General features: G+C 40.7%; 1 protein-coding gene and 1 long non-coding RNA gene across 3 annotated transcripts in view; one reads left to right on the top strand and one right to left on the bottom strand.

Annotated features, from left to right (window-relative positions):
- LOC140627345 (uncharacterized) overlaps positions 1 to 22,274 on the bottom strand; it is an 81,636-nt gene extending 59,362 nt beyond the window's left edge. For both annotated transcript variants that reach the window (XR_012026145.1, XR_012026144.1), the window contains exon 1: positions 22,139 to 22,274. This is a non-coding gene — a long non-coding RNA (uncharacterized lncRNA). The remainder of the gene's footprint in view (positions 1 to 22,138) is intronic.
- Positions 21,509 to 24,084, top strand: part of KLF8 (KLF transcription factor 8) — a 340,994-nt gene continuing 338,418 nt past the window's right edge. The window contains exon 1 of the mRNA XM_072815549.1: positions 21,509 to 21,854. The gene's annotated coding sequence lies outside the window, so the exon portion shown is untranslated. The remainder of the gene's footprint in view (positions 21,855 to 24,084) is intronic.

The following is a 24,084-nucleotide window of genomic DNA, read 5'->3' as shown; positions in this document are numbered from 1 at the left end:
GGGAGGTCTGTGGGGGCATGGGGTAACTAAGTGACGAGCACTGAGGAGGGCACCTGATGGGATGAGCACTGGGTGCTATACTATATGTTGGCAAATTGAATTTAAATAACATATGTAAAAAACAAACAAACAAATGCAATAGGCACAGAGCAGTCCCAACAAAATCAACAAACATACAGCAGTAGTATGAAATATTTTAGTTAAATTTGCATGTTATAAAGATAAAGAGAAAACCTTGAAAACTGCTTGGACAAGAGATCCTTAATGTACAAGACTAGATACATAAGATTGGCAGCAGAGCCATCCACAGAGGCCTGGGAGGCCACAAAAGACTAGCAAGATATAGTCAACGTTTTAAATGAGAAAAATATGCAACCCAGAATCTTTATCCATCAAGGCTATTATTCACATGAGGAGAGATAAATCGTTTCCAAGACAAACAAAAGCGAAAAGAATTCGTTAGTGAACACTAAACTTGCCCTGTAAGAAATATTAATGGAGACTCTTTTATTGGAAAGAGAGACCAAAGTTATCAAAGAACAAAAGGAAACAGAGACAATCTATAGAAATTTCGAATTTACAGTTAATAAAATGGTATTAAACTCATATCTTTCAATAATTACTGTGAATGTAAATGGACTCAATGCTCTAATCAAAAGACATAGGGTATCAGGGCTCCTGGATATCTCAGTCAGCCTCTGCCTTTGGCTAAGGTCTTGATCCCAGGTCCTGGGATGGATACCTACATTGGGATCCCTGCTTAGCGGGAAGTCCGTTTCTCCCTCTTCCTCTGCCCCTCTCCTCCACTCCTGCTTGTGCTCTCTCTGCCTCTTTCTCTCTCTGTCTCTATCTCTATCTCTCAAATAAACAAAATATTCATAAAAGGACATAGGGTACCTATGGGTACCCTATGGGACATAGGGTATATTAAAAAGGACCCATTGATATGCTGCTTAAAAGGGACTAATTTTAGACCCAAAAAAACCTCCAGATTGAACGTAAGGAGTGGGGAATGATTTATAATGCTAATGGGCATCAAAAGCTGGAGAAGCCATCCTAATATTACACAAACTAAATGTTAAACAAAAGACTGTAAGAAGAGATGAAGAAGGACACTATATAATATTGAAGAGGATAGCCATGATCACCTCTGTTGTACATCATAGTACTGGAAGTACTAGCCACAGCAATCACCAGCAAAAAGATATAAAAGGCATTCAAATCAGCAAAGAAGTCAAACTTTCACTCTTTCCAGACAACATGATACTCTATTTAGGAAACCCAAAAGACCACTCAAAAAATGTAATAACTGATACAGGAATTAAGCTTAATCTTGGGATATAAAATCAATGCATGGAAGTCTGTTGCATTTCTATACACTATAAAGGAAGCAGCAGAAAGAGAAATCAAAGAATTGACCCCATTTACAATTGCAACAAAAACTATAAGATACCCAGGAATAAACCTAAGCAAAGGGGTAAAAGATATGTACATTGAAAAGCATAGAATACTTAGGAGAGAAATTGAGGAAGACACAAAAAAATGGAAAAATATTGTATGTTCATGGATTGGAAGAATAAATATTGTTATAATATCTATGCTACCTAAAGTAATCTACACATTCAATGCAGTCCCTATCAAAATACTATTAGAATTTGTCACATAGCTGCCACAAACAGTCCTAAAATTTGTATGGAACTACAAAAGAACCTAAATAGACAAAGTATTTTTAAAAAAGAAAACCAAAGGAGGGGGTGCCACATTTATGGACTTCAAGGTGTTTTACAAAGCTTTAATCAAGACAGTATGGTACTAATATAAAAACAAGCACATAGATCAGTGGAAAAGAATAGAGAAGCCACAAATGGACCCTCAACATACGGTCAAGTAATCAACCCATATGGTCAAGTAATCTTCAACAAAGCAGTAAAGAATAGCCAGTGGATAAAAGACTGTCTTTCCAACAAATGGTGTTGGGAAAATTGGACAGCTACATGCAGAAGAATGAAACTGCACTACTTTCATACATCATACACAAAAATCAAGTTGCCACAGCAACTTCTAGAGAGATCTCTAATGGGAAGGGATTAAAAGCAAAAATGAACTATCAGGACTTCATCAATATAATAAGTTTTTGCAAAAAAAAAAGAACCAAGAAAACCAAAATGCAAGGGGGAGGCAAGAGGGTGGAGAATTAGGGGTCTTTGTTTTACCTGGTTCCCCAAACGTAACTAGATAACTTTCAAACCATCTTGAACACCTATGAATTCAACCTGAGATATAAAAAGAACAGATGGAACCCTACAGAGAGAAAAGTGATTGCTTCTTACAAGGTAGGAGTGTGGAGAAGAGAAATGGAGGGGATATATTGGAAGACAAATGGCAGGGGGAGGGAAACTTTGTAAGCCGCTGCAGGAAAGATGTAAAGCACACAATCCAGACCTTTAGAAATCTGCTCCTGAGAGAGCCTTCCCCTGAAAAGTGCTCAGTGGTGACATAGGGCAGAATCACAGGAGGGGCAATGAAGTCTCAGTATTCTTGGAAACACAGAGTCACCTGGGAAAATTCAACTTGTGACATAAACTGCAAACCATGGTCACATCAAGGGACTGATGGTGTCCTAGGTCCCCATAAAGGACTGGAAAGCAGCAACCCTCCTGGGGCATCTGGGAGAGGCAGACCAGGTGTGCAGTCAGGTGGCTGAGCACTCTCTGCCCCAGGGACTGGCAGTGGACAGAAGGGGGATATCCTCTATTCTCTCCTGGAGAGGCAGAGCCAGGGAGTGAAAAAGATAGGGAAAGTTCTGTCAACCCGAGTCCTCCCAATTGTATGAATCAATGCCCCGTGCCTGTCCCCAGGAGGATCTGAGCCAGTGTGCACCAAGACACTGCAGTTCGGTACAGGCTGGGAGCTCTTGGCTCCAGGGCTGGAGATCTGGGCACCACTATTTTTTTTCTCCTTTCACCCTGGAGAAACATCGGCCTCTAGGGAACAACGGCCTCATAGGACAAACAGGTTACACAAAGGTAGCCACCTGGCAAGGGGCAGGGCATCTCCGCCCAGGCACAGACACACCAAAATCAGCGAACCAGGCCCCTCCCCAAGAAGACCAGCTGGAAAGAACGGGAAAAGCAAGTTGCTGACCAAGAAGCCCTGAAAGCTCCAGGACTGAGGGAAAATAATATGTGGAACTCAAGATTTTCTTCCTTATGATTTGCTTATATTTCAGATTTAAAATTTTCAATATTCTTTCAATATTTTTTCTTCCTTAATGACATTCTTTTATCAACTCTTCATTTTTAAGTTTTTCCCTTTTTGACTTTCATATTTTTACAATTACATCTCAAATATCCCATGTTCTTCATTTCTGGATTCCTTTCAACATATTCCATTTAATTTTTTAGAAATATAAGTTATGGGGAATGCTTTTGTCTTATTTTATGATTTTACAAATTAGTACATTCTAGTATATGGATCAGGGGACGCCTGGGTGGCTCAGTGGTTGAGCATCTGCCTTTGGCTCAGGTCATGATCCTGGGATCTGGGATCTAGTCCGGCATCAGGCTCCCTGTGGGGAGCCTCCTTCTCCCTCTGCCTGTCTCTCTCTCTCTCTCTCTCTCTCTCATTAATAAACAAATAAATCTTTAACATATGGACCAAAATACATTCAGAACCAAGTAGAGCACTTTGTTGGTCCATTCTGTGAGAGTATATTCTCTTTTCCTTTCCAAGCCCCCCCCCATTTGTCTTCTTGTTTTTGCTCTTTTTCCTGCTGTTGTTTATATAAGTTTTGCTGGTTTATATAAATTTGGAATTTAGCCCCTCCTAACATACAGAACAAAATATATACAGGACCAAGATCACTGTCTTGTTTCACTCTGGGAGACTATATTCTCTCTCCTCTACCACTTCCTCTCAACCCTTTTTAAAAATTTTACTATTTTTTTGAATTCATTTTTCACTTTTGTGGTCTTTCTTTTCTTTTTTCTTTTATTTTCTGGTCCCTGACCTCTTTGGAATTGTCTATGTGTATTTTACTATGTGTATTTGTATGGGTTGTGGTTGATATTTTTGACTGTGCTTATTCATATATCCATTCTGCACTGGAAAAAAATGACTAGAAGGAAGAACTCACTAAAAAAAGAAGCAGAAATTATACTATCTGCCACAGATCTATGGATATAGATTTAAGTAACATGTCAGAAAAACAATTGAGAATGCAATTACAAAATTACTGGTGGCTCTTGAAAAAAGTATAAAAGACTCTAGAGATACTTTTACTGCAGAATTGAGATCTAATTAGGCCGAAATTCAGAATACTTTAAACAGATGCTGCCTATACTGGATGCAGTAAAAGCTAGGGTTAATGAGGCAGAAGACAGAGTGAGTGACATAGAAGACAAGTTGATAAAAAGGAATGAAGCTGAGGAAAAAAGAAAAAACAACTAAGAGCCCATGAGGGGAGGCTCTGGGAAATAAGTGATAGTTTGAGAAAGAATAATATTTGTCTTATGAGGATTTCAGGGGATGTAAAGAGAGAGGACCAGAAAGTATATTTGAACATATCGGAGCTGATAACTTCCCTAATCTGAGGAAGGCAACAGACATACAGATCCAAGAGATAGAGAGGACCTCCGCTAAAATCAACAAAAATGCATCAGCATCCTGACATATAATGGTGAAGCTTCCAAATTTCAGACATAAAGAGAAATTCCTAAAAGCAGCTCAACGCAAGAGATTCCTAACTTCCATGGGGGGAAATATCAGATTAACAGCAGACCTATCTACAGAGACATGGCAGACCAGAAAGGACTGGCATGATATATTCAAGGTACTAACAAGAAAAACATGCTACCAAGAATTCTTTAACCAGCAAGGCTGTCATTCAGAATGGAAGGAGAGATAAAGAGCCTCCAGGATAGGCAGAAACTAAAAGAATATGTGACCACCAAACCAGCTCTGTGAGAAATACTAAGGGGGACCCGGTAAGTGAAAGAGAGACCCCAAATAAACAGTACACAGAAACAGGGAATGTATAAGTAATAAGATTACTACACTAAATTAATACCTTTCAGAAGTTACTCTGAATGTCAATGGGCTAAAGGATCCCATCAAAAGACACAGGGTATCAGATTGGATAAAAAGCAAGAAGCATCTATACTGGGTCTACAGATGACTCATTTTAGACCAAAAGGACAACAAAAGACTAAAAATGAGGGGGTGGAGAACCATACAATTCAAATAGTCCTCAAAAAAATAAGCTGCAATTAAAAAAAAAATAAGCTGCGGTAGCAATATTCGTATGAGATAAATTATATTTTAATTTTATTTTTTAATAAATATATTTTTATTGGTGTTCAATTTGCCAACATATATAATAACACCCAGTGTTCATCCCATCAAGTGCCCCCCTCAGTGCCTGTCACCCAGTCACCACCACCCCCCCAACCCCCTCCCGTTACACCACCCCTAGTTCGTTTCCCAGAATTAGGAGTCTCTCATGTTCTGTCTCCCTTTCTGATATTTCCCACTCATATTTTCTCCTTTCACCTTTATTCCCTTTCACTATTTTTTATATTCTGCAAATGAATGAGAACATATAATGTTTGCTCTTATCCAATTGACTTACGTCACACAGCATAATACCCTCCAGTACCATCCACTTCGAAGAAACTGGTGGGTATTTCTCGTTTCTAATGGCTGAGTAATATCCCATTGTATACATAAACCACATCTCCTTTATCCATTCCTATTTCGATGGACACCAAGGCTCCTTCCACAGTTTGGCTATTGTGGACAATGCTACTATAAACATCGGGGTGCAGGTGTCCCAGCGTTTCATTGCATCTGTATCTTTCGGGTAAATCCCCAGCAGTGCAATTGCTGGGTCGTAGGGCACATCTATTTTTAACTCTTTGATGAAACTCCACACAGTTTTCCAGAGTGGCTGCACCAGTTCACATTCCCACCAACAATGGAAGACTGTTCCCCTTTCTGCACATCCTCTCCAACATTTCTGGTTTCCTGCCTTGTTAATTTTCCCCATTCTCACTGGGGTGAGGTGGTATCTCATTGTGATTTTGATTTGTCTTTCCCTGATGGCAAGTGATGCAGAGCATTTTCTCATGTGCTTGTTGGCCATGTCTATGTCGTCCTCTGTGAGATTTCTCTTCATCTCTTTTACCCATTTCATGATTGGATTGTTTGTTTCTTTGGTGTTGAGTTTAATAAGTTATCTATAGATCGTGGAAACTAGCCCTTTATCTGATACGTCATTTGCAAATATCTTCTCCCATTCTGTAGGTTGTCTTTTAGTTTTGTTCACTGTATCCTTTGCTGTGCAAAAGCTTCTTATCTTGATGAAGTCCCAATAGTTCACTTTTGCTTTTGTTTCTCTTGCCTTCATGGATGTATCTTGCAAAAAGTTACTGTGGCTGAGTTCATAAAGGGTGTTGCCTGTGTTCCCTCTAGGATTTTGATGGAATCTTCTATCACATTTAGATCTTTCATCCATTTTGGGTTTATCTTTGTGTATGGTGAAAGAGAGTGGTCTAGTTTCATTCTTCTGCATGTGGATGTCCAATTTTCCTAGCACCATTTATTGAAGAGACTGTCTTTTTTTCCAGTAGATAGACTTTCTCCTTTGTCGAATATTAGTTGACCATAAGGTTGAGGGTCCACTTCTGGATTCTCTATTCTGTTCCATTGATCTATGTGTCTGTCTTTGTGCCAGTATCACTGCCTTGATGACCACAGCTTTGTAGTATAACCTGAAATCTGGAATTGTGATGCCCCCAGATATGGTTTTCTTTTTTTAATATTCCCCTGGCTATTCGGGGTCTTTTCTGATTCCACACAAACCTTAAATAGATTGTTCCAATTCTCTGAAGAAAGTCCATGGTATTTTGATAGGAATTGCATTAAACGTGTAAATTGCCCCGCATAACATTGACATTTTCACAATATTAATTCTTCCAATCCATGACCATGGAATATTTTTCCATCTCTTTGTGTCTTCCTCAATTTCTTTCAGAAGTGTTCTGTAGTTTTTAGAGTATACATTCTTTACCTCATTGGTCAGGTTTATTCCTAGGCATCTTATGCTTTTGGGTGCAATTGTAAATGGGATTGGCTCCTTAGTTTCTCTTTCTTCAGTCTCATTGTTAGTGTATAGAAATGCCACTGACTTCTGGGCATTGATTTTGTATCCTGCCACGCTACCAAATTGCTGTATGAGTTCTAGCAACCTTGGGTGGAGTCTTTTAGCTTTTCTATATAGAGTATCATGTCATTGGCAAAGAGAGAGAGTTTCACTTCTTTGCTAATTTGAATGCCTTTTATTTCTTTTTGTTGTCTGATTGCTGAGGCTAGGATTTCTAGTACTATGTTGAATAGCAGTGGGGAGACTACATCTCCAAAGAAACGAGAGCTTTAAATGATACACTGGACCAGATGGATTTCACAGATATCTACAGAACTTTACATCCAAACTCAACTGAATACACATTCTTCTCAAGTGCACATAGAACTTTCTCCAGAATAGACCATATATTGGGTCACAAATCGGGTCTGAACCGATACCAAAAGATTGGGATTGTCCCCTGCATATTCTCAGACCATAATGCCTTGAAATTAGAACTAAATCACAAGAAGTTTGGAAGGACCTCAAACACGTGGAGGTTAAGGACCATCCTGCTAAAAGATGAAAGGGTCAACCAGGAAATTAAGGAAGAATTAAAAAGATTCATGGAAACTAATGAGAATGAAGATACAACCGTTCAAAATCTTTGGGATGCAGCAAAAGCAGTCCTAAGGGGGAAATACATCGCAATAGAAGCATCCATTCAAAAACTGGAAGGACTCAAATACAAAAACTAACCTTACACATAAAGGAGCTAGAGAAAAAACAGCAAATAGATCCTACACCCAAGAGAAGAAGGGAGTTAATAAAGATTCGAGCAGAACTCAACGAAATCGAGACCAGAAGAACTGTGGAACAGATCAACAGAACCAGGAGTTGGTTCTTTGAAAGAATTAATAAGATAGATAAACCATTAGCCAGCCTTATTAAAAAGAAGAGAGAGAAGACGCAAATTAATAAAATCATGAATGAGAAAGGAGAGATCACTACCAACACCAAGGAAATACAAACGATTTTAAAAACATATTATGAACAGCTATATGCCAATAAATTAGGCAATCTAGAAGAAATGGACGCATTCCTGGAAAGCCACAAACTACCAAAACTGGAACAGGAAGAAATAGAAAACCTGAACAGGCCAATAACCAGGGAGGAAATTGAAGCAGTCATCAAAAACCTCCCAAGACACAAGAGTCCAGGGCCAGATGGCTTCCCAGGGGAATTTTATCAAACGTTTAAAGAAGAAACCATACCTATTCTCCTAAAGCTGTTTGGAAAGATAGAAAGAGATGGAGTACTTCCAAATTCGTTCTATGAGGCCAGCATCACCTTAATTCCAAAACCAGACAAAGACCCCACCAAAAAGGAGAATTACAGACCAATATCCCTGATGAACATGGATGCAAAAATTCTCAACAAGATACTAGCCAATAGGATCCAACAACACATTAAGAAAATTATTCACCATGACCAAGTAGGATTTATCCCTGGGACACAAGGCCGGTTCAACACCCATAAAACAATCAATGTGATTCATCATATCAGCAAGAGAAAAACCAAGAACCATATGATCCTCTCATTAGATGCAGAGAAAGCATTTGACAAAATACAGCATCCATTCCTGATCAAAACTCTTCAGAGTGTAGGGATAGAGGGAACATTCCTCGACATCTTAAAAGCCATCTATGAAAAGCCCACAGCAAATATCATTCTCAATGGGGAAACACTAGGAGCCTTTCCCCTAAAATCAGGAACAAGACAGGGATGTCCACTCTCACCACTGCTATTCAACATAGTACTGGAAGTCCTAGCCTCAGCAATCAGACAACAAAAAGACATTAAAGGCATTCAAATTGGCAAAGAAGAAGTCAAACTCTCCCTCTTCGCCGATGACCGGTCTTCTTCCTGATCTCAGGGGAAGGGCTCCCAATGCTTCCCCATTGAGAATGATATTAAGGTGATGCTGGCCTCATAGAACGAGCTTGGAAGTATTCCATCTCTTTCTATCTTCCCGAATGACTTTAGTAGAATAGGTATGGTTTCTTCTTTAAACGTTTGATAGAATTCCCCCTGGGAAGCCATCTGGCCATGGACTTTTGTGTCTTGGGAGGTTTTTGATGACTGCTTCAATTTCCTCCCTGGTTATTGGCCTGTTCAGGTTTTCTATTTCTTCCAGTTCCAGTTTTGGTACTTTGTGATATTCCAGAAATGCTTCCATTTCTTCTAGTTTGCCTAATTTATTGGCAAATAGCTGTTCATAATACGTTTTAAAATCGTTTCTATTTCCTTGGTGTTGGTAGTCATCTCTCCTTTCTCATTCATGATTTTATTAATTTGAGTCTTCTCTCTCTTCTTTTTAATAAGGCTGGCAAAGGGTTTATCTATCTTATTAATTCTTTCAAAGAACCAACTCCTGGTTTTGTTGATCTGTTCCACAATTTTTCTGGTCTCTATTTCATTGAGTTCTGCTCGAATCTGTATTAACTCTCTTCTGCTGCTGGGTGTAGGATCTATGCTGTTCTTTCTGTAGCTCCTTTAGGTGTAAGGTTAGCTTTTGTTTTTAAGTTCTTTCCATTTTTTGGATGGTTGCTCGTTTTGCAATGTATCTCCTCCTTAGGTCTGCTTTTGCTGCATCCCAAAGATTTTGAACGGTTGTGTCTTCATTCTCATTAGTTTCCATGAATCTTTTTAATTCTTCCTTAATTTCCTGATTGACCCTTTCATCTTTTAGGAGGATGGTCCTTAACCTCCATTTGTTTGAAATCCTTCCAAACTTCTTGTGATTTAGTTCTATTTTCAAAGCATTATGGTATGAGAATACGCAGGGGACGATCCCACTCTTTTGGTATCGGTTAAGACCTGATTTGTGACCCAGTATGTGGTCTCTTCTGGAGAAAGTTCCATGTGCACTTGAGAAGAATTTTATTCAGTTGTGTTTGGATATAAAGTTCTGTAGATATCTGTGAAATCCATCTGGTGCAGGTATCATTTAGAGCTCTTGTTTCTTTGGAGATGTTGTGCTTACAAAACCTATCGATTGTAGAAAGCACTAGATTGAAGTCACCAAGTATAAGTGTATTGTTATCTAAGTATGTCTTAACTTTGGTTATTAATTGATTGATATATTTGTCAGGTCCAACATTCGGGGCATATATAGTGATGACTGTTAAGTTCTCTTCTTGGATAGATCCTTTAAGTATGATATAGTGTCCCTCTTCATCTCTCACTACAGTCTTTGGGATAATTTTTTATTTATCTGATATAAGGATGGCTACCACTGCTTCTTTTGAGGACCATTTGAATGGTAAATGGTTCCCCGACCTTTTATTTTTAGGCTGTAGGTGTCCTTACGTCGAAAATGAGTCTCTAGTAGATAGCAAATAGATGGGTCTTGCTTTTTTATCCAGTGAAACCCTGTGCCTTTTGATGGGGTTATTATGCCCATTCACGTTCAGAGTTTCTATTGAAAGACATGAATTTAGTGTCATCATGATACCTATTCAGTCCGTTTTTGTGGATTGTTTCCTTGGACTTCCTCTTTCTTTTACATCATCCCCCTTAATATTTCTTGCAGAGCCAGTTTGGTGGTCATATATTCTTTCAGTTTCTGTCTATCTTGGAAACTCTTTATCTCTCCTTCTATTTTGAATGATAACCTTGCTGGATAAAGGATTCTTGGCTGCATGTTCTTCTCATTTAGGACCCTGAATATATCCTGCCAGCCCTTTCTGGCCTGACAGGTCTCTATGGAGAGGTCTGCTGTTAATCTACTATTTCTCCCCATAAAAGTTAGAGATTTCTTGTCTCCTGCTGCTTTAAGGATCTTCTCTTTATCTTTGGAATTTGGAAGCTTCACTATGAAATGTCGAGGTGTTGAGCGGTTTTTATTTTTGAGGGGGGAATCTATTTCCTGGATCTGAATGCCTGTTTCCCTTTCCAGATTAGGAAAGTTTTCAGCTATGATTTGTTCAAATACATATTCTGGACCTCTGTCCCTTTTGGCACCCTCGGGAACCTCAATTAAATGTAGATTTTTCTTCCTCAGGCTGTCATTTATTTCCCTTAATCTATCCTAATATCTTTTACTTCTTTGTCTCTTTTTTCCTCAGTTTCCCTCTTTACCATCAACTTGTCTTCTATGTCACTCACTCGTTCTTTCACCTCATTAACCCTCGTCGTTAGGACCTCCGGTTTGGATTGCATCTCATTTAATTGATTTTTAATTTCTGCCTGATTAGGTCTAAATTCTGCAGTCATGACGTCTCTTGAGTCCTTTATGCTTTTTTCTAGAGCCAACAGTAGCTTTATATTCGTGCTTCTGAATTGGCTTTGTGACATTGAATTGTAATCCAAATTTTGTAACTCTGTGGGAGAGAGGACTGTTTCTGATTCTTTCTTTTAAGGTGAGTTTTTCCTTCTAGTCCTTTTGCTCAGTGCAGAGTAGAGAAAAACATGTTGTATTGGGAAAAGGAGAAAAGAGAGAAGAGAAAGAAGAAAAGAAAGGAAAAAAAGTGAAAAAAAGAAAAAAAGAAGAAAAGTAATAAGGGGGGCGGAAGCAAACAGAAATCAAAAAATAAAAAACAAGGGGGAGTATCCTTTGATTTTGTATACTGTAAAATCTTCTATTTCCCCTGGAACTTTCCAGTGCTGCTTGGTCAGTAATTTGTTTTTCCCCTGTCCGTCTAGCTGGTCTTTTGGGTGAGGGGCCTGCTGTGCTGTTTCAGGTGTTAGCACTTGGGGGAGCTGCTCAGCCCCCTGCCTGTTGCAGGGCTCTGTGAACGTTGTTTTACCTTCGTATCCTATGAGGACACTGTGAAGCTCAGTGGGGATTGTTTATCCTGGGAGGCACCTGGAGGAAAAACAACAGTAGCAGCAGCCAGATCTCCAGCCCTGGAGTCAGCTCCTGAAGTAACTATGGTGCTCTTAGTCTGCAGGGGCCTGGATGCTCCGGGGGCGGGGCCGCTGATCTGCTCAGCTTGGGGCCGCCCAGAGGCAGGAATGTCCTTGCTGTCCTGTGCCCTCCTGGCTTCTGCCTGTCCCGGGGGGAGCGCTGGATCTTGGGCTGTGTCTCCGGTGCCCGGTGCTCCCGGGCCTGCGCTGTTGGAACTGCTCCCGGACGCGCAGCTCCCTCTGCACAGAGCCTCTGCCGGAGCCGCCCCCGAGCTGCTCCCAGGCCGCGCAGCTCCCTCCGTGTGGAGCCACCACATGAGCCGCCTCCAAGCTGCTCCTGGGTCGAGCTGTGGGGGCGCTGCAGCCCTTTAGGGAGCTCGGCCGCGGGGTGTGGCAGCTCTCCCCAGGGCGCAGGTATTCTGTTAGTGTCCCTGGGAGCTGAGGGCATCCCCGCCCCTCCTGGGTTCCTGCTCCAACTCCCTGCGAGTGCCTTTCCATCTGAGAAGATGGGTGAATTCCCTGCTTCTCCTGGATGGGGCTTTCTTGGGGCTTTCCTGTCCTGGGGGCACTCGCAGCAGCCTTAGCCCGGCTCTTCACGGGGCCCCTACCCCCTTCGATGCCTTTTATTTTTTTCCCCGTCTTCCTACCTTGATAGAAGCATGAACTCTTCCCACTGTAGCATTCCAGCTGTTCTCTCTTTAAATCTGAAGCCGAATTCGTATGTTTTTAAGATGACTTGAAGTTTATCTAGGTAATTTGGGGGGACAGGTGACTTGGGGATCCTATTCTTCCGCCACTTTGCCTCGCCTTTGATAAATTTTATTTTAATCCAAAGACTGGGGATATTCTCTGGCAAAGATGGTGGAGAAGTAGGGGTCCTCAACTCACCTGGCCCCATCAACTTACCTAGATTACTTTCAAACCATCATGAAAACCTATGAATTCGACCTGAGATTTAAAGAGGGAACAGCTGGAACGCTACAGAGAGAAGTTTTTCGCTTCTAACAAGATAGGAAGACGGAAAAAGAAAATAAAACAAAAAAGAATCAAATGGGCGAGGGGCCTTGAGAGGAGCCATGCTAAAGCCAGGCTATGAAAGTCTCCAGGACAGGAAAGGCCAGTCCCGAAGAAACAGGAACTTTAAAAAATCTGCACCAGATTCTTCCCAGACACAAAGGCGCTTAGAAGGGAAATAGAGCAGAATCAGAGGAGGGGCAGTGGAGCCTCCTTTTTCCCAGAGTCAATAATAGAGGAAATGCACCCCGGGGTAATGCATGCAACAGACTGTGGGGCGATCTTGGTAAAGGGCTGGAGTGTGCGCCCAGTGGGGCATCCAGGAGAACCTGATCAGTAAGGCGGGCGGCTTGGATGGAGGGTCTGTGGTCTGCTGCCTACGGGAGCCCCACGCCGGGAGCATGATTCCAGCAGGCCTGGGCCCCAAATCCCACCGCATCAAGCAGACAGAACCCAGGATCTTGCCCTCCAACTGGGACAGGCGGAAGTGGGGAGGGCACAGGACAGCAAGAACTCTCCTGCCGTGGGTGCCCCCAAGATGTGCAGATCAGCACTTCCCACTAGCCTGAGAGCATCTACACCAGGGCAGACTGACAGACTGTGGTAATTACTGCGGGAAGCTGATTACAGGGCTGGAGAGCTGGCTGCCACAAGTGTTGTGTTCATCCTAATTTCACCATGTCTCTGGGAGGGGCGGGGCCACCAGGGTACAGAGGCCTCATGAGGTAAACAGCTACCACTGAGCATGGCACCCTGCAGTGGGTGGGGCAGCTCCCCCAGGTGCCAACTCCTGAGAATCAGCACAGCAGCCCCTACCCCACTAGACAAGCTGGAAGTACAGGAGGAAAGCAAGTTCTTCACTAAGCCACACTGGAAAGCTCCAAGCAAAGTCGAAGGATTTACACTATATAGAACCAGAGGAATCACCTAGGGTGAACTTTACTTAGGTCGTGGTTGATATTCTTGACTCAGCCTGCTCATATAGCCACTCTGCAATGAGCAAAATGACTAAAAGAACTCACCACAAAAGAAAGAATCAGAAACAATACTCTCTCCCACAGAGTTACAGAATTTGGATTACAATTCAATGTCACAAAGCCAATTCAGAAGCACAATTATAAATCTACTGGTGGCTCTAGAAAAAAGGATAAAGCAATCAAGAGATTTCATGACTGCAGAATTTTGATCTAATTGGGCCAAAATTAAAAATCAATTAAATGAGATGCAATCCAAACTGGAGGTCCTAATGAGGAGGGTTAATAAGGTAGAAGAGTAACAGAGAAGTTGATGGCAAACAAGGAAGCTGAGAGAAAAAAAGCAAAACAATTAAAAGACCATGAGGAAAGGTTAAGGGAAATAAATGATAGCCTCAGAAGGAAAAAATCTATGAATAATTGGGGTTCCAGAGAGCGCCAAGAGGGACAGAGGTCCAGAATATGTATTTGAACAAATCATAGCTGAGAACTTCCCTAACTGGGGAAGGGAGACAGGCATTCAGATCCAGGAGATAGACAGGTTCCCCCTAAAATCAATAAAAACCATTCAACACCTCAACATCTAATAGTGAAACTTGCAAATTCCAAAGACAAAGGGAAAATCCTTAAAGCAGCAAGAGACAAGAGATCCCTAACTTATATGGGGAGAAATATTAGATTAACAGCAGACCTCTCTACAGAGACCTGGCAGGCTAGAAAGGGCTGGCAGGATATATTCAAGGTCCTAAATGAGAAGAACATGCAGCCAAGAATAATATATCCAGCAAGGCTTTCATTCAGAATAGAAGGAGACATTACAAGCTTCCAAGAGAGACAGAAACTAAAAGCATATGTGACCACTAAACCAGCTCTGCAAGAAATATTAAAGAGGACCCTGTAAAACAAAGAGGAAGCATAAAGGAATAGGCCACAAAAAGAGAGAATGAGTAGGTATTATGATGACAGTAAATTCATATCCTTCAATAGTAACTCTGAACGTGAATGGGCTAAATGATCCCATCAACAGATGCAAGGTTTCAGACTGGATAAAAAAGGAAGACCCATCTATTTGCTATCTACAAGACACACCTTTTAGGCCTAAGGACACCTCCAGCCTGAAAATGAAAGGTTGGAGTGCCATTTACTGTTCATATGGTCCTCAAATAAATGTCAGATAGCAATCTTATATCAGGTAAATTAGAGTTTATTCCAAAGACTGTAGTAAGAGACAGAGAGGGAGACTACATCATACTTAATGGTCAATACAACAAGAGGCCCTAACAATCATGAATATTTATACCCCAATATGGGAGATGCCAAGTATATCACTCAATTAATTACCAAAGTAAAGACATACATAGATAAAAATACATTAATATTAGGAGACTTCAATATGGTACTTCCTGCAAATGATGGATATTCTAAGCACAACATCTCCAAAGACACAAGAGCTTTAAATGATACACTGGATGAGATGGATTTCACAGATATATACAGATATATACAGAACTTTGCATCTGAACGAAACTGAACACACATTCTTCTCAAGTTCACATGGAACTTTCTCCAGAATAGGCCACATACTGGGTCACAATCAGCACTCAACAGATACCAGAAGCATGGGATTGTTTCCTGCATATTTTCAGACCATAGTACTTTGGAACTGGAAATCAATCATAAGAAGAAATTTGTAAGAAACTCAAACATGTGGAGGTTAAGAAATATCCTGCTAAAAGATGAATGGGTCAACCAGGAAATTAGAGAAAAATTAAAACACTCATGGAAAATAATGAAAATGAAGACACAACCATTCAAAATCTTTGGAATACAGCAAAAGCAGTCCTGAGAGGGATATACATCACAATAGAAGCATCCCTCAAAAAATTGGAAAAAACATAAATATACAAGCTAATCTAACACCTAAAGAAACTAGAGAATGAACACCAAATAAAACCTACACCAAGTAGAAGAGAGTTAATAAAGATTCGACCAGAACTCAATGAAATAGAGACCAGAAGAACTGTGGAACATATCAACAAAACCAGGAGTTGGTTCTTTGAAATAATTAATAAGATAGATAAACCCTTAGCCAGCCTTATTAAAAAGAAGAGAGAGAAGACTCAAATTAATAAAATCATAAATGAAATAGGAGAGGTCAAAATTAATACAAAGGAAACACAAGCGATTTTAAAAACTTCTTATTAGCAGCTATATGCCAATAAATTAAGCAATCTAGAAAAAAATGGACAGATTTCGGGAAATCAACAAACTACCAAAACTGGAACAGTAAAAAATATAAAACGTGAACAGGCCAATAACCTGGAGGAAATTGAAGTGGTCATCAATAATCACCTGAGAAACAAAATTCCAGGGCCAGATGGCTTCCAAGGGGACTTCTATCAAACGATTAAAGAAACAATACCTATTCTACTAAAGCTGTTCTGAAGGATAGAAAGGGATAGAATGCTTTCAAACTTGTTTAATGAGGCTAGCATCACCTTAATTCCAAAACCAGTCAAAGACCCCACCGAATAAGAGAATTATAGACCAATATCCCTGATGAACATAGATACAAAAATTCTCAACAAGATACTAGCCAATAGGATCCAACAGTACATGAAGAAGATTATTCACCATGATGAAGTGTGATTTATCCCCAGGATGCAAGGCTGGTTCAACACTCGTAGAGCAATAACGTAAGAGACCATATCAAAAGGAGAAAAATCAAGAACCATATGATCCTCTCATAGATGCACAGAAAGCATTTGACAAAAGACAGCATCCATTTCTGATCAAATCTCTTCAGAGTGTAGGGATAGAGGGAACATTCCTCAGCATCTTAAAAGCCATCTACAAAAAGCCCACAGCAAATATCATTCTCAATGGGGAAACACTGGGAGCCTTTCCCCTAAGATCAGGAACACGACAGGGATATCCATTCTCACCACTGCTATTCACATAGTACTAGATTTCCTTGCCACAGCAAACAGACAACAATAAAATAAAAGGCATGAAAATTGGCAAAGAAGAACTGAAACTCTGCCTCTTTGCAGATGACAAGATAGTGTACGTAGAAAACCCAAAAGACTCCACCTAAGAGTGCTAGACTGATACAGCAAATATGCAATGTGGCAGGATACAAAATCAACGCCCAGAAATCAGTGGCATTTCTATATATTAACAATGAGACTGAAGAAAGAGAAATTAAGGAGTCAATCCCATTTACAATTGTACCCAATCTTTGGGATACAGCAAAGCATTCCTGAGGGGGAAATACATTGCAATACAAGCATCCATCCAAAAACTGGAAAGAACTCAAATACAAAAGCTAGCCTTGCACCTAAAGGAGCTGGAGAAATAAAGCAAAAAGATCCTACACCCAGCAGAAGAAGAGAGTTAATAAAGTTTTGAGAAGAACTCAATGAAATAGAGACCAGAAGAACTGAAGAACAGATCAACAAAACCAGGATTTGGTTTTTTGAAAGAATTAATAAGATAGACAAACCATTAGCCAGTCTTATTAAAAAGAAGAGACAAAAGACTCAAATTAATAAAATCATGAATGAGAAAGGAGAGATCACTACCAACACCAAGGATATACAAATGATTTTAAAACATATTATGAACAGCTATAGGCCAATAAATTAGGCAATCTAGAAGAAAAGGACGCATTTCTGGAAAGCCACAAACTACCAAAACTGGAACAGGAAGAAATAGAAAACCTGAACAGGCCAATAACCAGGGAGGAATTTGAAGCAGTCATCAAAAACCTCCCAATACACAAAAGTCCAGGGCCAGATGGCTTCCCTGAGGAATTCTATCAAATGTTTAAAGAAACCATACCTATTCTACTAAAGCTGTTTGGAAAGATAAAAAGAGATGGAGTACTTCCAAATTCGTTCTATGAGGCCAGCATCACCTTAATTCCAAAACCAAACAAGGACCCCACCAAAAAGGAGAATTACAGACCAATATCCCTGATGAACATGGATGCAAAAATTCTCAACAAGATACTAGCCAATAGGATCCAACAACACATTAAGAAAATTATTCACCATGACCAAGTAGGATTTATCCCCGGTACACAAGGCTGGTTCAATACTCGTAAAGCAATCAATGTGATTCATCATATCAGCAAGAGACAAACCAAGAACCATATGATCCTCTCATTAGATGCAGAGAAAGCATTTGACAAAATACAGCGTCCATTCCTGATCAAAACTCTTCAGAGTGTAGGGATAGAGGGAACATTCCTCAACATCTGAAAAGCCATCTATGAAAAGCCCACAGCAAATATCATTCTCAATGGGGAAGCACTGGGAGCCTTTCCCCTAAGATCAGGAACAAGACAGGGATGTCCCCTCTCACCACTGCTATTCAACATAGTACTGGAAGTCCTAGCCTCAGCAATCAGACAACAAAAAGACACTAAAGGCATTCAAAGTGGCAAAGAAGAAGTGAAACTCTCCCTCTTCGCCGATGACATGATACTCTACATTGAAAACCCAAAAGCCTCCACCCCAAGATTGCTAGAACTCATACAGCAATTTGGTAGCACTGCAGGATACAAAATCAATGCCCAGAAATCAGTGGCATTTCTATACACTAACAATGAGACTGAAGAAAGAGAACTTAAGGAGTCAATCCCATTTACAAGTGCACCCAAAAGCATAAGATACCTAGGAATAAACCTGACCAAAGAGGTAAAGGATCTATACCCTAAAAACTATAGATCCCTTCTGAAAGAAATTGAGAAGACACAAAGAGATGGAAAAATATTCCATGCTCATGGATTGGCAGAATTTATATTGTGAAAATGTCAATGTCACCCAGGGCAATTTACATGTTTAATGCACTCCCTATCAAAATAGCATGGACTCTCTTCAGAGAGTTAGAACAAGTTATTTTAAGATTTGTGTGGAATCAGAAAAGACCCTGAATAGCCAGGGGAATTTTAAAATAAAAATGTCACGTTCCCTGGAAAAAGAAACTTATTGTCCCAGTTGGGTCAGGGATCTTTCCCTGGAATAAATTCTTATGGCCAATAGGGAAGGTTTATATATCACAGAATCCAAACATAGCCATTACAGTAGAACCTATGGTTTCAAACCAGTTCCAAAGAAGGTAAGTCTTGTTAATTGGGCACCCATTCCATTCATGTGGTACCTGCTAAAATTTAATATTAAGAGAAATGGGATTAAGAAACTATGTTCACCTGCCCCCAGCAAGCCTTTTCCTGTCATAAGAACTTTCTGCCATCAGTGACATGATCGATGGAACTGACAGAGAATTTCTGAATTAGAAGGAGCCCTTGGTCACTATTAATTCAATCTCCTCATTGTACAATGCAGAATATGATGTTGTTGCATACAATCTTTCATGTAGTCAAACAGCAAATAAGTGGTATACAAGAAACTTCCAACCTTTAATACTATATATAGCTCCCCTTTTTTGCCTATGTTTCACAATGCTTAGTACTGTACTAATAGTCTTTTAAACCTTTCATGAGATCATGCTCAGGTATAGGCAGGAACCTAACTAAAGGTATCTGTTATCCATGGCCAGAAGTCCAAAGAATTGGGCCAAGCTGAATAGCTAATAGCCTGCTTATAGCAGGCAGATAGCAGAGGTTGAGACACATGATGGATAAGTCATCAGGGACATGCCAATGTCAGCTTAAGACAAGACTAAAACACAGAAATTTTGCCCTTCTGAGTTTTCTCTTCTTGAGGCTAAAGAGCCCTAGGTCCTTCCAAGTGGGAAAGGGAAATGGCTGCCCCCATGACCTTGTATCAAGATCACAGCTTACAGGATTACTCCTTCTTGCTTTATGTAACAAATGTCCCTAATTTCAGCTGCTTCCCTTTGTCTTTAACCAATTAACATCTGGCAACTGGGTTGTCTGATCCTCCCAATATCATGACTGAGTATAAGTTTAGTTTAGGAAATACAGTGTAGTGTAGTGGGTAAGTGTGTATATCTGGAGCTATACTACTTGGGCTCAAATACCAGCTTTACCATTTCATATGGGTGTGAGTTTTGGCAAGTCACTCTACTCTCTGGGTTTTTGTTTTCTCACCTATAATATAAGGATAATAATGCCTACTTCATACTGAGGTTGTGGGAATCAAATGAATTGATGCATCTTTGGAGGCATGAGAGTGCATATATAAATAATCTGACTTCAAAGTAAGAAACACATCTAGAGGCACAGATTCTATTAATTCAGAGGAACCATGCCTTCAAGAACTATACACCCTAGCACTGACTTGGACAGAACTAAGAACACAACCATCAGCAATCAACCCTAGAAGCCAACCTAAAAGTACACTGCCATTAAGTCACTGCTGCAACTACCATTGGAACTCAGCCCTGAGGCAAGGTATCCAGATGAATGTTCTAAGGGAGAATAGACGAGGCAAATGGTTCAAAACAGGTGTGTCTCCCTTTACTGCCTTCTTTATTTGGTTGGTTGGTTCTTTTTGTATTTTTGTCTGTGTTATTCTTTTTTTAATCAAATTATAGCATACAATGTTTTATTAGTTTCAGGTGTTTGTTGTTTAAAAACAGATAATACTCAGATTCCAGAAGATATTGCCTTCAATCATTCTTTGAGCAAATATTAATTGAGCCTCTACTATATGTCAACCACCGTTCAATATGCTGAGAATATATCAGAGGTCAAAATAGAAGTCCCTGCTCTTAATGAGATTATACACTAGTGGGAGAGTCATCACAGAAACTGTCTTTACTGAACAGATTTAATAGTTAAAAAAATTAGATGTATTTATATGAGAGAAAAAGAGGAGTGAAGGATGGCTCCAAGATTTTTGGCCTGAGCAACCAGGTGTTGCAATTAACTAGAATGGAGAATGGCATTAAATGTGATTTCTGATAAGTCATTGTGGAATTCCAATAATATTTGTGGATGGGACTTCAGGGCCCTTTGATTTCGAGTTGCCTAATTTTGGAGTGAGGCAGTGGTGTTATTGCTGTTTTGCGTGAGTTAGAGGCATGAAACCCATTTCCCCACCCTCTTTCCCCATTCTAGTGTGAAACCTGGAGGCTTACACAGATGAGAGACAGAAGACTGAGCACTTTGGGACAGGCAGAAGGTAGAGGCCCAAGGACAGCAGATATCTGTTATAGGGACATAGGTCCAGAAACTGTGCGGTACCAATGAGGGCGCCGCAGTAACTTTCTTGGTGATTTGACAGTGGCCCGGCTAGCCCAGGCGTTTGGGTGGAACCCACTGTGCACACTTGGGGCAGAAGGGGAAGGGAAACCGCCACTAGCAGCTAACCTCAGCTTCCTAAACTCAGCAGAAGAGTCAGAGGATTGTTGTAAGGCAAGAAGACTGTGATTCTGTGTGCCCGCCAAATAGAGACAAAAACCCAAGATGTGCGATGCAGCTTTAAAGGGGCTGGTGATTGACAGAATGTGTAGCAGTGGATGGGGTGGAGCCGCTGGGTGGGGTCTGGGACGGGCAGTTGGGAGAAACCAAAAGGAAGGAAAAAGAAAACCAATACCCCTGATGTTGCTAATGCCCGGCGGGGGACCTACACAAAAAAGAAACAAAAAGGAGTTTTAGAGCTCACTTCCACTCTTATCCCCGGTCAACTCTCTTGAACCCTTCTGTCTCCTTTTGAGATAATTAAAATCGAGTAAACACCGGCCCTAGTCCGGTGCCCATTCTCTCTAACTCTCCACTGAACTGCATTTGTAGTACCAGGGAGCGAGGACCGCGAGTCCACCAGCTCAACCCGGGCCCCGCCCCATCGGCCCTGGCCCAGGGCTGGGAGCAGAGGATGCCTTCGGAGGTGCAGAATCCTAAAGTAAGTCTTTTATTTTGCCTGCCCACCCCTTCTCCTTTCTTTTGCCACCGTCACTGGGGGTCTCCCGCTATGCTGCAAAGGAGCCATCTTACCAAAGGAGACTTTCAAGGAGGATACAGAAGGTGGAGCAGAGTGGGTTGGGGAAAGGGGTGGGGAGGGGAGGGAGGGAAGGGTGGTGCTTTAGAGCCTATGGAAACTGCCACCCACGGGATAGGTGCTCACAGTTGGACGGCTGCACTGATAGAGCCTTGATTTCCCCTCCTGTTATTAGAGCCTCGACTTACCCCCTCCAGGCATTCTTTCTTCGTGTCACTCTTCAGCATCCCCTTCTGGTTGCTTAAAGCCTCTAGCTGTGAGCTGGGAGGGCTCCATCTTGCCTGACTTCTTAAAGGGACAGTACACTAGTTCAACCGAGGGAAATCTCTGCTGGAAATTCAATTTGGGGAAGGATGACATTGACTCACCATACTGACACTACGTGTTTTGGGGGAATTTGTGTGGTGAGGACAGCTTTTTCTTTCTCATACTAGCCTCCAAAAATGGTTCTAAAGTCCAGTTGATTTGCAGGAGGAGCACCTTGGGCAATGTTGCCAAGTTGCACATTAGTTAACTGCAAAGTCAATTTACTCTAAGGTTTTAGCTGAAGGGGCAAATTCTCTGTTTCCTGAGAGGTGACATGGCTGTGAAGATGGCTTGAAAAAATTTATTCATTCTGCAAATATTTATTCAATGCAAGATTTATTGCCTGTGGTTGTTCCTGCTGCTGAGTGGTGTCTATAATATGTCAAGACCATGTACAATGGTCACTGAATCCTTTAACTGATTGGTGACCAAATTTTCTTTGTAGGATATAGAAATTCATGTTGAATTTGATTCCAACATTTACTAAGTATCTGTCATGTTAAAGATCCAATGGTTCATGTTTATTGTCTTTCCTTTAGTAACATACATCAATATGTCCAAGCCCAAGTAACTGGGAGATATAGCTTGAAAAGAGGAACTCAAGTCAAAACAACATGCAAAGAGAGAGGGGCTGGATGTGTTAATGGAGAAGTTAAAGCTATCTTGGGTGATCTGTCATTACCATGCTCATGTCCAGTCTGGAAGATTTTGTTGAGGAGGAGGACTTCACCAGCTCCCTTCTGCTATTAAATAGAACAATTTGTATGGTGATTTGTTAGAAAGCCTGATACAGACCAGTGATATCTTGCCCATTTTTTCTCTCTCCTGTTTATTTTTAGGGAGAGTAGCAGGACTAGATGGAGCCTGGTTATATCTCAAAGGTCATAGTGATGAAAACGTGTTGTTTGAGCTTTTAGGGTTTGTATTTCATTCTGAAAGTTTCTGTTTGGTCAGGGGAATACCATGGCTCCCAGTGTTCTGCAGTTTACCAGTCCAGCTGCCTCTGGTATTAATTGCAAGGCACAGAACACCTCCCTTCTTTAGTGTGCTAGGTTTCATTGCATCCCCAGTGCTAATTCCCATCAAGGGCATGTGTCAAATTCTAGATTTTCTTTTTTTTTTTTTTTAAATTCTAGATTTTCTAAGCAACATTTAGCTAAAGCACCTTCTTCTTTGCCCTCTTTCTTCAATTGGTTTTCCAAACCTCAAAACAAGCTTATTTTGAATGGTTGTATTGATTTCACCCGATCCAGATAATGAAGAAAACTTAACTTAGGGTTATTTCTCCCTAAAGTCTCTGGCCAATGGTTACTTAAAACACAGGAAACATGAATTCAGCTGGAACTCTTCTAGTAACTTTCATCAGTGGGAGTACAGTCTTGTCCCACCGCCAAGAGTCACTTGTACATATCATACACACCTAACTCTGCTATCCACACCCTTGCATGGAGGGTAGAGAAGAAACTATGTGTTGATTTCATTGCCAGCTTCCTGCATTTGGTATGCATGAAATATGTTAAGAACTGCTGTTCTTCCATTTTAACATTTGACTGTCACTTTGTGTTAATGTTGGTTTGTTTTCCTTTGGTTGAGTTTCTAGTTGCAGGATATGAGAACTAGGCAGTTCTTAGCTGTCATAAAATATCATTGCTGAAATATTATTCTCTTTCTAGGGTAATGAAAAGTTTGTGAACTCACCAACAAGTACTACAGGAAAACAATAGAAATCCTTCTCCAAGGGCTTCAAGTGTCTTCCTCAGAGCAATTTAAATTGTTTGGTGTCATTTATTCTGCTTCTTGGGATTGTGGAGAATTTTTGTCTATGTGG

The sequence above is a fragment of the Canis lupus genome, chromosome X (genome assembly GCF_048164855.1).
Source record: "Canis lupus baileyi chromosome X, mCanLup2.hap1, whole genome shotgun sequence".
Lineage (NCBI taxonomy): Eukaryota > Metazoa > Chordata > Mammalia > Carnivora > Canidae > Canis > Canis lupus.
The sequence above is the reverse complement of the archived record's forward strand: the minus strand, read 5'-3'. Positions and strand labels throughout refer to the sequence as shown.